Below are 15,536 nucleotides of genomic sequence, written 5' to 3'. Positions count from 1 at the left end.
TTTAGACTTTAACTCAGGTAGTATTTTATTGGCTGACTTTCACTTTTATTTGAGTAATTTTCTACTAAGGTAACTTTACTTTTACTCAAGTATGACAATTGAGTTATTTTTCCATCACTGGTTATTTACATTTGAGTCATTTAGCATACGGTCACACTGGTCACCCGTGGGAATCGCACCCACAACCCTGGCGACTAAACCACACTGTGCTTCATCAAATAGCAAAACCAAATTACTTGGTTTGAAGTTGAAAATACATTAAAAGTACATGGTGCAAGTCATCAATGTCGTTCGAGATTCTACTTAGACAACATCAATTGTGAATATCTCCACCACAACCTACAGTATGCATGCTGTCTTGAACATGCACATTTTATATGATTAACTTGACATATGAATGAATACATGTATAGTTACAGTAGCCTCAAAATGTGGCCATGGATCTGTTACTTATTTTAAGGTTGAATAAATACTGTTAAATTAGTTTGTAAGATGGCTATTTACTGTATTACAAAAGTAATATTGAATTGTGTTTAGTTGACAACGCTTCCAAATTTCAACATTTAAAGGATATATTTACTGCTTGGATAGTTCAATCTAAGACACTGGCTTAATTCCATTCTTTCACTTTCATTTTTGGTTGAGTTGGAGACGTGAAGCCAACATATAATTTATGAACTTGTTTTGTCGACAAATGAACAGGCTATTTATTGTATTTCAAAAGTGAAATTGAAATGTGTTTGGTCGACAACAGCAATTTAGGCATCAGGCATGTCACTTCCCCCATTGGCTGACGGTGCTAATACCGAATGGGACCAAAATATTGTGGGATTAGCGTTGACTCAAAACGAATGCACGACAAGAAAACACACACAACTACTACTATTATAGTATAGAAGTCAAAACACCTGTAGCTATGTTCCTACTTGGACATAATCAAAAACATTGACACCACAGTGATTCTCCTTCTAAGAGGATGCTCTAATAAATAGATAATTGCGATTTTCAGATTTATTTGAGTACTGGGAATTTATTTGTCGTGCATATATGCTGATAAATTGAATATGAAACTAAAATCATGAATTTTTTTCAAAGGCGTCTGTGTGGCGTCAGCTGCGAACGTTCCACACAGGTGTTCAATGAGCGATCAAGTTCTACTAAACTCACTAGGCCTACTCTCATTTTAATTAATTCAAAACCACTACTGTAAAGAAAATAAAAGCCAATAAACTGAATAATTACTGTCAAAGTATTGTTTTTATTCAATTGTTGAATTAGGCCTATTGTATTTAATTGGACATTTCATGCCTATTCAAGTAGTTTTGACAAACTTTTATGATGTGGACGGCTGCTATGTCATAATGTACATGATGTCATAATGAAGCATTCTCTTGTTAAAATACGACATTTCATAGACAGGTCATTGATGCTCTTCCATATCTGAGGTAGGACCTATAATTTAATGAAATAATCTCAAATACACTACTTTTATCTTATGACAACTTTATTTGATCAATAACTGTAAGAAAAACGGTTATGTTTTGTGATTTGTGACAAAAAAAAGTATTTATTTAAACTAGGTATTGTGGTCTTGTGTTTCTGTTTTCAATAATATATTGTTGAAACTGTATAGTCAAATCCTACGTGTGCAAATTATCTGGAAGTCCAAATTGAAGGTAGGCCTTAGTCTGTGAATCTTTCATTTTTATTAATTTGTGAACATTTTGGCAGGAATTGGAATGTCCTTTCAAGTGGAAAAACACTAGTTTATAATAACAACTTTGATCAAATTCTATTGTAATATATGTAATTTATTCTATATTCTTATTCTCAAACATGTTGTTTGCTCTTCCACTGTGACTCTCACAGCCATGAAAGACAGAGGGAAGTCCAGGACTAGGACACAAGAGACCAGTCAGAACAGTTCTGAGAACAGCCTGACAGACATCCTCAGTGTCCGGTGTGTCAATGATATTGTCCTACAGTCAATGCCACCAGGGAGAAAGAATAGCCGATCCCACTTCCACAACATGGATGTGACTAAAGAGAGGGCTGACATGGGAAGGCTTCCAATGGCCACTCCAACCATCAGGCTCCCAATGCTCACTGTGACCTCTCTCACTGTCCAAAGGAACAAAAACACCCTCAAGGTGCCTCGCACGCCTCGTCTGCAGCTGGAAGGACAGATGGGTAGCAAGCGTCTGGGTCCGGTTAAAACCAAAACCAGAGGGAGCACATTTACCTCCAGCCACAAGAAGGAGCCAGAGATTAAATCCAGCAGACCACAGACATCAGGAAGCATCCCTAGGAGCCCCAATTTATGCTCCACTGCAGCCAAGGCAGTAGACTCCATGCAGCCAGTCTGAGGTCAGGATCCAGGCCAATCCTCTCCAGAGGTCTAACATCCACGACCAAAGGCCCCGCTCTCCTCCTGCTCAGGCCAGACGGTCTCTGTCCGACGGCAGCCTCTTGCAGCCGCTATGTTCTCCTGTGGATGTCCTCCAGCCGGAGGTCCAGGCCAGCAGAAGCCTGGCTCGACCCAAGACCGGGATAGCTAGGATAACAAGACATACTGATGGCAGCACTCTGAGGTTCCCTAACCAGACCTTCGATCTAATAAACTCCACGGATGGGAGGGAGAGCACCAATTCCTTCCATGTGCTGCCAACCATTGCGGTGTCAGCCTCCCCTGCCCAGATGGCCATCCCATTGCCTACCCCAATGATCAGCTATGTACCTGACCTTCTGGTGCCTACTCCATCTGCTTCTCCGGTTCCTTCCAGCCGAGTGCCTGCCCCACCTGCATCCCCAGTGCCAGCCCGGCCTGCCAACGCCAGATCACGGCGTGTGTCGAAGAGGATCCAGCTCTTACATATCCGGTCTGCTATGCTGGACCAGCAGCTACCAGAACAACTGGGTGACAAACAAATCATATAACCCTCTGAGCCCCTGTCCTTCAGTAGCACTGAGAGGATGTTCCTCTGTGGTCCACCTTTAGTCTGCCACCCAGCTAACGTAGGAGGAGATGATGGCTGTCACCCCCTGCCCAGACATACGCCCAGCCACACAGGTCGGACCGACCACTCCCCTTTACTGACCAGTAGGAGAGCCGTGCAGGCGGGCGAGAAGTGCCCCGTTGAAATCCTCTTGACCGCCTTGTTCCCTAAGGAAGAACAGACTCCTATCAAGCGGGGGCACATACCCGCCTCCCGTGCCAAGGCCGAGCTGGAATGGGAGAATAGCCAACGAGGGCGCAGGAATAGAGTGAAGCCCATTCACTGGGACGTTAACTTTAAGTCTGGGCCTTTCTTTCCAGTGTGTGTCTCTCCATCACTGCCCTCGATCTTGGAGGTGGATGAAGAGTCTCTTTCTGAAGAGATGGAGTAAAGACAGTTGTTAGGGGTCGCACACACACACTCACACATACACATATCTTCATTTTATTTGTGTTTTTTTTTTTTTTTTAGTTAGTTAAGAACAAATTCTTATTTACAATGACGACCTACCCCGGCCAAACCCTGACCCGGACGACACTGGGCCAATTGTGAGCCTCCCTATGGGACCAGTGCCTTATACCGCTGCGCCAATCAGGAGCCCTAATGAGACCTCATGGCCTCCCATGGACCAGAGAGGATCAACCAGCATCTGCCCTGCCTGCCATCCTAGTACCTCCACTGCCCTTTCAACCCCAAACCACAAAGGGCAGGTGACAGAAATGACTTTTCCTATGTGACTTTTCCTATGAGACCCAACAGGAGCCACAAGCTGTCATCCCTGGGGTGTGTAGCTTCTCAAAGTGTTCTCTTCCTGAAGAATATTAATCCACTTGTTATTCTAGTTAGGCAAATGTTAATTTATCATCACCATGTTCCAAAGAATTCTTTCTACAAAGTTTCTATAAAGTTTTATTGCAGTTGAAAATGATCTGTGGTGTGTGTTGTTGGTTTCTTGTGAGCTATGAAGTATACCCTTTTAGTAGAATGTTTATTTCTTCATTGGATTTGTTGATTTGTTGACCAAGGAGAAGAGGTAAGTGCTGACCGGACTAATATAAGTGAATTTCCGATTCAAATTTGTATTAATCCGAAGGCACATCTGACTCAAAATTTAATGTCATAATTCTTCACGTTTTCAATGTATAGCAACACTGACAAATTCTAAGGTGGAACTATTTGTACTACAGCATTTGAAATGGGGATATATCCAAACACAGTGGTTATGAATTGCGAGAATGCTGAACAACATTTTCTGACCAATAGGCTTGTTTGTCGTAATATTTGGCCAAAGGTTTCTTCGCTTGAGTCAAGAGGCCCTGTCTCAACTTGCACATGTAAGGGAAGCAGACAGCTGCAGATTTAATATAACTGCTGGGTTACACGATAACCAGGTCTCTCTTGCCAAAAGAACCCACTTTTGCAAGAAAGACCTGATAGTGCCACATAACACAACGCTTATATAATTCTTCCTTTTAAAATGACCCCTTTATCTGGAATAGATGTAGTGTTGCCTTACATTTTCTGAAATGTGAATGACATTTGCTTAGCCTTCAAACTGTGCTTCGTTTAAAATACCGTTGGTTGGACTGCGAGGCAGTGACTGTATCGTTTTTCTTTTGATCTGAAGCCTGACACTGTACGACACTTCGTGTCTCATCCTCCGTCATTTGAATAAAACTTCCTCGGCATGATTTTATTCTCACATTACCCATGTTTTTTTTTCAACCCTCGCAAACAAATGTTGATCCCCATGAAATGACACGTGATATTCCACAGGGGGGCACTAAAGGTCTGTAAGAAAGGAGGTTGAACACTTTGTACCTTGACACCATCTGAATTTACACACAGCCTCAACTATTTAAATGACAGAAAATGTCATATCTGCTCTCACACAGTACATTAATAGATGATGATCCCTTGGGTTTTTCACAGTCCATCATAATAAGTACTTTTTGGCAACTTATCTAAGGTTCATTCCGAAACGCATTATCTCCACCAAAGCCCAAAGTTTACTAGCATTATAAAGATATCCATCAAGTTTAAGAGGTGTTACCACATTTTTGTAGATATGTATCTGCGGGCCAGTGCAAAGACTCACATTGCATTTTAAGATTAGTCATGCATCGTACCCAGTTCCTCTCTAGAAACATGCATGAGAAGCTATGACTAAGCAGAGCAGTATGGCTGTATCAATTGTTCTAGAACTGGTTCAAGAAAGAAGGTTAGGTTAGTTAGGCTACATGTGATCGTGCGTCACCATAACTGAAACATGGCCTTCTTTCTTTCACGGTTTCACGTCACGGTGCAAGTATTTGCATAAACTGGGAAACATTTGCATACATTTCAATTTCTCTGGCCGGTAGTGAAGGGGTTAATCAGCTGTGTGCTCTCAGTATACGCTCACTAGCAGAATCTGTCTGCCACAGCTGCTGTGCTAATCTTCTATCACAGCGCTGAAAACCAGAGGACAACAACACAGAGCTGGTTAGAGAAGCTTCAAACCAAACCACATACGCACACACACACACACACACACACACAGATCTAGGAGCAGTTGACCTCCACAGAATGTGAACATTAGCCACTAATATCTGACATCAGTATAGTTTATAAAAGTGTTTCTGTTTGTCTGTCTTTCAGTTTCTGTTTAGACTACATCAAAGATAGCCACACCATGTTCAATCATGTTACCTAATTAGCTAGCTAGCTAGCTGACAATCTGGTTGACCTGTAGCATATAAACATTTGTTGGCACAGAAAGAAAGGGGATTTAAAAATGATTGATTTAAATTCCCCCTGCCACATTCTGACTGGGTTAATAACTTAATATTAAGTTAATATGGACCCATTGTCTTAGACTTGAAATCTTGGACCGGGATTCAAACACAGGGACTTGTGACTCGACTCAGACATTGACGACTTTGACTCAATTCAGAGTTAGCCATAGGGTGTTGTGAATTGACTCGGACTTATGCTTTAGTGACTCGACTACAACACTGCTGCCATGACATGGCTACTACTACCGTTAGAACTAACAATTCTAGCAAGGGGTACCCCAGCTTGGATACACTTTTCTGCTGCTCCTTCTAAAGCATTAAGCAAACATTTTTACTATATCTCCCAACTCTCATAACTCCCTGTTGGGTTGAGTCTATCTACAAATAAACGCAACAAGAGGATAAAAACAGCTAACACAGGGAGCTGAAATCCTGGGGTCCGCCTTATGTTCCCTCAGTTCTACCCCATTTTGAACAGATGCTTTCATCCATGACCAGGCCATGTTTTGGCAGTTTTGCTGCACTAGGCAAGACAATTGCAGACATTCTCCAATCCGGCAAAAGAATAGGCCTAAACACTGTACAGTGTCGGCCTATAATGTCATTTTATAACTAGGCCTAACATTAGATATCCTACCATTTTTAAAACATGCAGTTGCGTTGGATTTATTAACCTAGTCCTGATTCCTGACAAAAGCTTATAGGGACTTGTCCTTTAAGATATGAACATCAGTTATCCATCAGCTACCCAAGTTTATTACAGGCTTTTTGCAAAGAGATCAATCTTGATGTAACAGCCTACGTCTTCACAGTGGTACATTTTATTCCACCTTGTGAAACCAGGGGTCTAGTGGAGGGTAAATGTGAATAGGATTTTAAAAAGGCCTGTTATGAGAGAGAAAGAGAGATGGAGAGAGTAGCTGAGTGCCTATAGTAAGAGATGGCTGTTACTATCACTAGGCTGTTTGGTCTGTGTGCAGGTAGGTTGCTAGTTAGAGTCTTAACCTGCCATAAGCTACTTTTGTGTCAGCAAGTCTACAGACCATTCAAGTAGCTGCACTGAACACGTCACTGATACTGACTGTGTAAGCTACAAACCCAAATAACACTGAACACACTACACTCAAAACTGAACACTACACAAACTGAAAACGAAACAGTTCTGTGTGGAAAACACAGACACAGAAAACAATCCCCCACAACCAAAATGGGGAAAACAGGCTACCTAAGTATGATTCTCAATCAGAGACAACGATCGACAGCTGCCTCTGATTGAGAACCATACCAGGCCAAACATAGAAAAAAGAACATAGACTACCCACCCCAACTCACACCCTGACCAAACTAACACAAAGACATAATAAAGGAACTAAGGTCAGAACGTGACACTAAAGGTGCGGACTCCGGACGCAAAACCTGAACCTATAGGGGAGGGTCTGGATGGGCGCCTGTCCACGGTGGCGGCTCTGGCGCGGGACGTGGACCCCACTCCACCATAGTCTTGGTCCACTTAAGTGGCGCCTTTGGAGCGGCGACCCTCGCCACCGCCCTTGGACTGGGGACCCTTGCAGCGGGCCCCTAATAGATGGGAGACTCTGGCAGCTCTGGACAGGCGGGAGACTCTGGCAGCTCTGGACCTGCGGGAGACTCTGGCAGCGCCGTAGTGAAGGGCGGCTCCGGCAGCTCCTGACTGACTGGCGGCTCCGGCAGCTCAGGACAGACGGGCGGCTCCGGCAGCTCCTGACTGACGGTCGGCTCCGGCAGCTCCTGACTGACGGTCGGCTCCGGCAGCTCCTGACTGACGGGCTGCTCCGGCAGCTCCTGACTGACGGGCGGTTCCAGCAGCTCAGGACAGACGGGCGACTCCGGCAGATCTGGACAGACGGGCGGCTCCGGCAGCTCAGGACAGACTGGCGACTCCGGCAGATCTGGACAGAAGGGCGGCTCCGGCAGCTCAGGACAGACGGGCGGCTCCGGCAGCTCAGGACAGACCGGCGACTCTGGAAGCGCTGGACAGACAGGCGACTCTGGAAGCGCTGGACAGGAGGGAGACTCTGGAAGCGCTGGACAGGAGGGAGACTCTGGAAGCGCTGGACAGGAGGGAGACTCTGGAAGCGCTGGACAGGAGGGAGCACCTGGAGGGAGGAGACGGAAAGACAGCCTGGTGCGTGGGGCTGCCACCGGAGGAGACCTGATGCGTGGAGAAGGCACCGGATGGACCGGACCGTGGAGGCGCAATGGAGGTCTTGAGCACCGAGCCTGCACAAACTGTCCTGGCTGGATACTCCTCGTAGCCCAGCAAGAGCGGTGGGTTGGAACAGACCGCACTGGGCTGTGCTGGCGAACCGGGGACACCTGGTGCCATATAACCCGGGCCGAGGAGACGCACTGATTGAGAACCATACCAGGCCAAACAGAGAAATACAACATAGAAAAAATGACATAGACTACCCACCCCAACTCACGCCCTGACCAAACTAACATAAAGACATAGTAAAGGAACTAAGGTCAGAACTTGACAGTGACAGTAATAATATTGCACACATATTCAGAAATCTGCAAGTTTTTATACTACTTCTATATTGCATGATATTTTTTTTTTATCCATTAATTTCCCTGTAATCTGCTGAGATTTTGATAGTTTTCAGGTTTTGAAGGGAGTTTTCACTGGATTTACTAGAAATGTGAAATTGACCTGGCAAGCCTGTCTCTGCCTGAGCATGATCACAACAAAAGTAGCTGTGCAGCACGTTTTTTAAGGAAGAGGAGGATGGTTGCAGACGTTCGCATTCATGCAAGAAGGTAAGCTATTAACTAAACTGTTAACTAATATATTAACTACAATTGTATGTGGTGTATTGGCAAGCAATGCATGTTCCCATTGTCTTTGTTTCTAATTAATGTTAGCTCATGTATGTCTTTCGGTGGAATCCAACATGCATTGACAATGTCCGAAAGCTGCATTGTATCAGATATACTTCATCATGAGATTGAAATTGGTAGGCTCATCCAAACACTTCATTAATGTGCAATTGTTACTTTGCATGTTTTTATCTTATACTTATTTACTGCTTGCTAATGATTAGCGTGCTAGCTAGTGGTTAGCGTGCTAGCTAACGGTTATCGTGCTAGTTTAGCATAATTGGTCAAAATGTCTTTGATTCAGAATAAATGATTGTGGTTAACCCAATGTTACATGCATTGGAAAATAATATATATAATAATAATATTGCCAGTGAATTCAATAACTTGAATTGGTTTACAAGCTAACTAGAAAAGCCAGTTCCTTTTCATCTGTTTTGTCAAGTCATAAGCATGCATGTGTGCTGAAATATTTAAATAAATCCCCTCATTTAATTATTTTATTGAAGTTTTGGCAGTTTTTTTATCACCCTTTCTTACCCAAAGAGAAATAAGTTGCTAGTTATTTTGGCTTTGCACGTAAAAGAGTGAAACACCACAACAGGAATAAGGATTCTGGAAAGTGTCAAATTTGGTAGAACTGCCAATTCACATGCCTTCCTTTAGCTATATCACTCATACTGTTTCTTGTTTAGACCATCCATAAAAGCAGATGTGCTTTAGTTGCATCCAGGAACTTGTATAATGTGCTTATGTTATGCTTATACTTGCTTTTTTCCCCCAGCCCATCCCCTTTGTTGTGTGCCGAGCAATCTTGTCATTCTTTTAAGTGTCAACCATTCTTTTAGAAACTTGTCTTCCTTTACTCAGGCACTGCAGAGGCTAAGAAGACGCATGGAAACTCTATAAGAAACATAATTCAATTTGTAGGCTAGATTTGAAAAGGAAATAATACATCCCGAAGCTCAGGTTTGTCAGTTGTTTAGAATGAGCAGCTCATAGATCACTGCACCTGTACATAGCCCTCCTGTAATCAGCCCATCCAACTACCTCATCCCCATACCGTTATCTATTTTATTTATTTTGCTCCTTTGCACCCCAGTTATCGCTTATGGATTGGTTCATAGGTTGGATTGGGTGAAACTGACATGATTCCAACTGATGTTTTCCAGGAGAGATGTCAGCGATTCGGGCCAATGACCAAGGGAAAGCTGGGACAAAAGAGGGGTTCACACGGTAAACATGTTTACTACTGTCTTCAGTCAGTGCATTTTCACTCTGGCAAAAAATGCTGACTCTAATTTGTTGTGCATTGATTTAACTTGCTGCAATTTGATTTTGTTTTTATTGTCTTTTACAAACTATTATGTCTGAAGAAATGGATGCTGCGGCCACTGATTGCGCATCAGAGAATGACTCTGAGAAAGAGGAGTCGTCTGAAGAATCCTATGAAGAAAATCTGACCGGTATGCCTATACCTTACATACACATGGACCTATTCTTAATTACAATGTCCTTTTCAACATGTTTTCCAGGAGAGATGTCAGCGATTCGGGCCAAACAACCAATAACCAAGGGAAGACTGGGACAAAAGAGGCTCACACGGTAAGCATGTTTCCTACTGCCTTCAGGCAGTGCATTTTCACTCTGTAGTGTCAACTTATGGGCCATACTGTGCTGGTCCAGATCAATCCTGTCTTTATCAGTTAGTGTATTTCCAACCATGCCAGCACAGAACGGTTCGGTTTGGATTGGACACAAGTCAAGACGTTAGATCTGGAACTAGTGTGTCAGGATAGATGATAACACAGAAGGATTACCACACTTTACATTGTTTTTCTTGAGGGAGGGAACTTGATTTAATAGGTATTGCTTTTATTAGAAGGTTTACATTGCAAACGGATTGTTGGGCTTAGATTCCATACAGATTGAGTCTGCCTTGATGTCAGCATTGCACATTCTCCTCTCACATCCTTATCTATGTAGTTATTTAGTTGGGATTATTAGTTTAATTTCAACACAGTCTCTGCAGATACAGATGTAACCTTGTAGAGTTAATACAGAGAGATGTTCAAGTACTGTATTGTAGTCAACCTTTATTTAATGTAGTCATTCATAATGCCATCTCTTTACAAAGGTGACAAAGGAACAAAAAGGTATTGGTCGACAATAGAGGTGGATGCAGTTGAAGATTCCTTGATGAACTTTATCCGAATGGGGAAAAATGCCTGGAAAACAAGACTGTGAGAAATGCATTGCTGCTTCTCCCCAAGCGCTTTTAAACAGGGACTGGAGAGCAGTACAGTTCTATAGACACAACAGAATAGTTGCAGATCAGAGAAAATAAGTGTATGAGATGCTTCTGGCTATCTCATAGGCAGATGACAAATGTCCTCTATCTCACTGTTCAGGGGAAGTTTTTCCTGGTGGATGGTTCACGAGGTGAGATCTTGCATGGAGCCCCAGATCGAGGGTGATTGACCGTCATCTTGAACTTCTTCCATTTTCTATTAATTGCGCCAACAGTTGTTGCCTTCTCACCAAGCTGATTGCCCATTGTCCTGTAGCCTATCCCAGCCTTGTGCAGGTCTACAATTTTATCCCTGATGTCCTTACACAGCTCTCTAGTCTTGGCCATTGTGGAGAGGTTGGAGTCTGTTTGATTGAGTGTGTGGATAGGTGTCTTTTATACAGGTAACGAGTTCAAACAGGTGCAGTTAATACAGGTAATGAGTGGAGAACAGGAGGGCTTCTTTAAAAAAAACTAACAGGTCTGTGAGAGCCGGAATTCTTACTGGATATATTGAATCCATTACTAAAATGGTTGTTCCAGTTTAAATACTTTAATGAAGAACTACACTACAGCCGTTGAGTTGCCTTCCGTGTTGCATCATTCTGGCATTCTACATGGATATTTTCAGTCATAAAATAGAAATAATGTGTCAAATATAGAGAATTTAAAATTGTTAATTATTTTACGCTTCCATTAGGTACAACTTAAGCAGTTGGATAGCTTTTATAGATTTCATAGGAGACATTCTCTCGATGGCTTGAAGCAATGCATTGAGTGGCTGCTGCCAACATACAGACTCAATCTCTAGCCACTTTAATAATGAATTATTCGATGTAATAAATGTATCACTAGTCATTTAAACTGTGCCACTTTATATAATGTTTACATACCCTACATTTCTGTCATTTAAATAGTTGAGGCTGTGTGTAAGTTTAGATGGTGTTCAAGGTACAAAGTGTTCAACCTCCTTTCTTACAGAACTTTAGTGCCCCCCTGTGGAATATCACGTGTCGTTACATGGGGATCAACATTTGTTTTTGAGGGTTGAAAAAAACAAACATGGATAATGTTAGAATAAAATCATGCTGAGGAAGCTTTATTCAAAAGACGAAGGATGAGACACGACGTGTCGTACAGTGTCAGGCTTCAGATCAAAAGAAAAACGATACAGTCACTGCCTTGCAGTCCAATCAACAGTATTTTAAACGAAGCACAGTTGGAAGGCTAAGCAAATGTCATTCATATTACACAAATGTAAGGCAACACTACATCTATTCCAGATAAAGGGGTGGTTTTTATTCGTATAAAAGGAATCATTTATATAAGTGTTTCTTATGTGGCACTATCCAGGTCTTTCTTGCAAAAGTGGGTTATTTTGGCAAGAGAGACCTGGTTACCGCAGAACCCAGCAGTTATATTTCATCTGCAGCTGTCTGCTTCCCTTACATGTGCAAGTTGAGACAGGGCCTCTTCGCGTCAGATGTACCTCCTTCAGATTAATACAAATTTGAATCGGAACTTCACTTATATTATTATTCCGATCAGCACTTACCTCTACTCTTTGGTCAACAAATCCAATGAAGAAATAAACATTATACTAAAAGGGTATACTTCATAGCTCACAAGAAACCAACAACACACACCACAGATCATTTTCAACTGCAATACAACTTTATAGAAACAGAATTCTTTGGAACATGGTGATGATAAATTAACATTTGCCTAACTAGAATAACAAGTGGATTAATATTAATCTCTAGTTCATACTGAGGGACATATTCTATCATCACATCAGCGTACTAGATACTCTGGATACTCCTAAGGGGTTGAAGCAGTCCATCTTCAGGAAGAGGCTCATAATTGTTCCAGTGTCGTCCGGTTTAGGGTTTGGCCGGGGTAGGTCGTCATTGTAAATAAGAATTTGTTCTTAACTAACTTCACAATTTAAATAAAGGTAAAAAATAAATAAAATGAAGGTGTGTGTGTGTGTGTGCGACCCCTTACAACTGGCTTTGCTCCATCTCTTCAGAAAGAGACTCTTCATCCACCTCCAAGATCGAGGACAGTGATGGAGAGACACACACTGGAAAGAAAGGCCCAGACTTAAAGTTAACGTCCCAGTGAATGGGCTTCACTCTCTTCCTACGCCCTCGTTGTCTATTCTCCCGCTCAGCCTTGGCACGGGAGGCGGGCATGTGCCCCCGCTTGATAGGAGGCTGTTCTGCCAGTGGGACCAAGGGGGTCAAGAGGGTATCAAAGGGGCACTTCTCATCCGCCTGCACGGCTCTCCCACTGGTCAGTAAAGGGGAGTGGTCGGTGCGACCTGTGTGGCTGGGTGTATGTCTGGTCAGGGGGTGACAGCCATCATCTCCGCAGACTAAAGGTGGACCACAGAGGAGCATCCTCTCAGTGCTACTGAATGACAGGGGCTCAGAGGGTAATATTATTTGTTTGTCACCCAGTTGTTCTGGTAGCTGCTGGTCCAGCATAGCAGACTGGATCTGTAATAGCTGGATCTTCTTTGACACACGCCGTGATCTGGCGTTGGCAGGCCGGGCTGGCACTGGGGAGGCAGGTGGGGCAGGCACTCGGCTGGAAGGAACCGGAGAAGCAGATGGAGTAGGCACCAGAAGGTCAGGTACATAGCTGACCATTGGGGTAGGCAATGGGATGGCCATCAGGGGAGGTGAGGCTGACACTGCAATGGTTGGCAGCACAGGGAAAGAATTGGTGCTCTCCCTCCTACCCATGTAGTTTATAAGATCTAAGGTCTGGTTAGGGAACCTCAGAGTGCTGCCATCAGTATGTCTTGTTATCCTAGCTATCCCGGTCTTGGGTCGAGCCAGGCTTCTGCTGGCCTGGACCTCCGGCTGGAGGACATCCACAGGAGAACATGGCGGCTGCAAGAGGCTTCCGTCGGACAGAGACCGTCTGGCCTGAGCAGGAGGAGAGCGGGGCCTTTGGTCCTGGATGTTAGACCTCTTGAGAGGATTGGCCTGGATCCTGATCTCAGACTGGCTGCATGGAGTCCCAGATAAAGGAGCTACTGCCTTGGCTGCAGTGGAGCATAAATTGGGTCTCCTAGGGATGCTTCCTGGTATCTGTGGTCTGCTGGATTTAACCTCTGGCTCCTTCTTGTGGCTGGAGATCAATGTGCCCCCTCCGGTTTTGGTTTTAACCGGACCCAGAGGCTTGCTACCCATCTGTCCCTCCAGCTGCAGACGAGGCATGCGAGGCACCTTGAGGGTGTTTTTGTTCTTTTGGGCATTGAGAGAGGTCACAGTGAGCATTGGGAGCCTGATGGGTGGAGTGGCCAATGGAAGCCTTCCCATGTCAGCCCTCTCTTTAATCACATCCATGTTGTGGAAGTGGGATCGGCTATTCTTTCTCCCTGGTGGCATTGGCTGTAGGACAATATCACTGGCACACCGGACACTGAGGATGTCTGTCAGGCTGTTCTCAGAACTGTTCTGACTGGTCTCTTGTGTCCTAGTCATGGACTTCCCTCTGTCTTTCATGGCTGTGAGAGTCACAGTGGAAGAGAAAACAATATGTTTGAGAATAAGAATATAGAATAAATTACATATATTACAATAGAATTTGATCAAAGTTGTTTTAATGAACTAGTGTTTTTCCACTTTCAAAGGACATTCCAATTCCTGCCAAAATGTTCACAAATTCATAAAAATGAAAGATTCACAGACTAAGGCCTACCTTCAATTTGGACTTCCAGATAATTTGCTCACGTAGGATTTAACTGTACAGTTTCAAGAATATATTAAGACCACAACACCTAGTTTAAATAAATACTTTTTTTTGTCACAAATCACAAAACATAACCGTTTTTCTTACAGTTATTGATCAAATAAAGTTCTCATAAGATAAAAGTAGTGTATTTGAGATTATTTCATTAAATTATAGGTCCTACCTCAGATATGGAAGAGCATCAATGACCTGTCTATGGAATGTCTTATTTTAACAAAAGAATGCTTCATTATGACATCATGTACATTATGACATAGTAGCCGTCCACATAATAAAAGTTTGTCAAAACCACTTGAATAGGCATGAAATGTAAAATTAAATACAATAGGCCTAATTCAACATTTGAATAAGATAGTACTTTGACAGTAAATATTCAGTTTATTGGCTTTTATTTTCATTACAGTAGTGGATTTGAATTTATTAAACTGAGAGTAGGCCTAGTGAGTTTCCTAGAACTCAATCGCTCATTGAACATCTGTGTGGAATGTTCGCAGCTGACGCCACGGACGCCTTTGAAAAACATTCACGATTTTAGTTTCATATTCAACTTATCAGCAATAATGCACGGCAAATACATTCCCAGTACTCAAATAAACCTGACAATCGCAATTGTTTATTAGAGCATCCTCTTAGAATGAGAATCACTGTGGTGTCAATGTTTTTGATTATGTCCAAGTAGGAACATAGCTACTGGTATTTTGACTTCTATACTATAATAGTAGTAGATGTGTGTGTTTTCTTGTTGTGCATTCGTTTTGAGTCAAAGCTAAACCCACAATTTTTTGGTCCCATTCGGTATTAGCACCGTCAATAGGGGAAGTGACATGCCTGATGCCTAAATTG

This window comes from Oncorhynchus mykiss, chromosome 1 (assembly GCF_057628025.1).
Source record: "Oncorhynchus mykiss isolate SJ-2025 chromosome 1, ASM5762802v1, whole genome shotgun sequence".
NCBI classification, from domain to species: Eukaryota; Metazoa; Chordata; class Actinopteri; order Salmoniformes; family Salmonidae; genus Oncorhynchus; species Oncorhynchus mykiss.
This window is presented reverse-complemented; position numbering follows the sequence as displayed.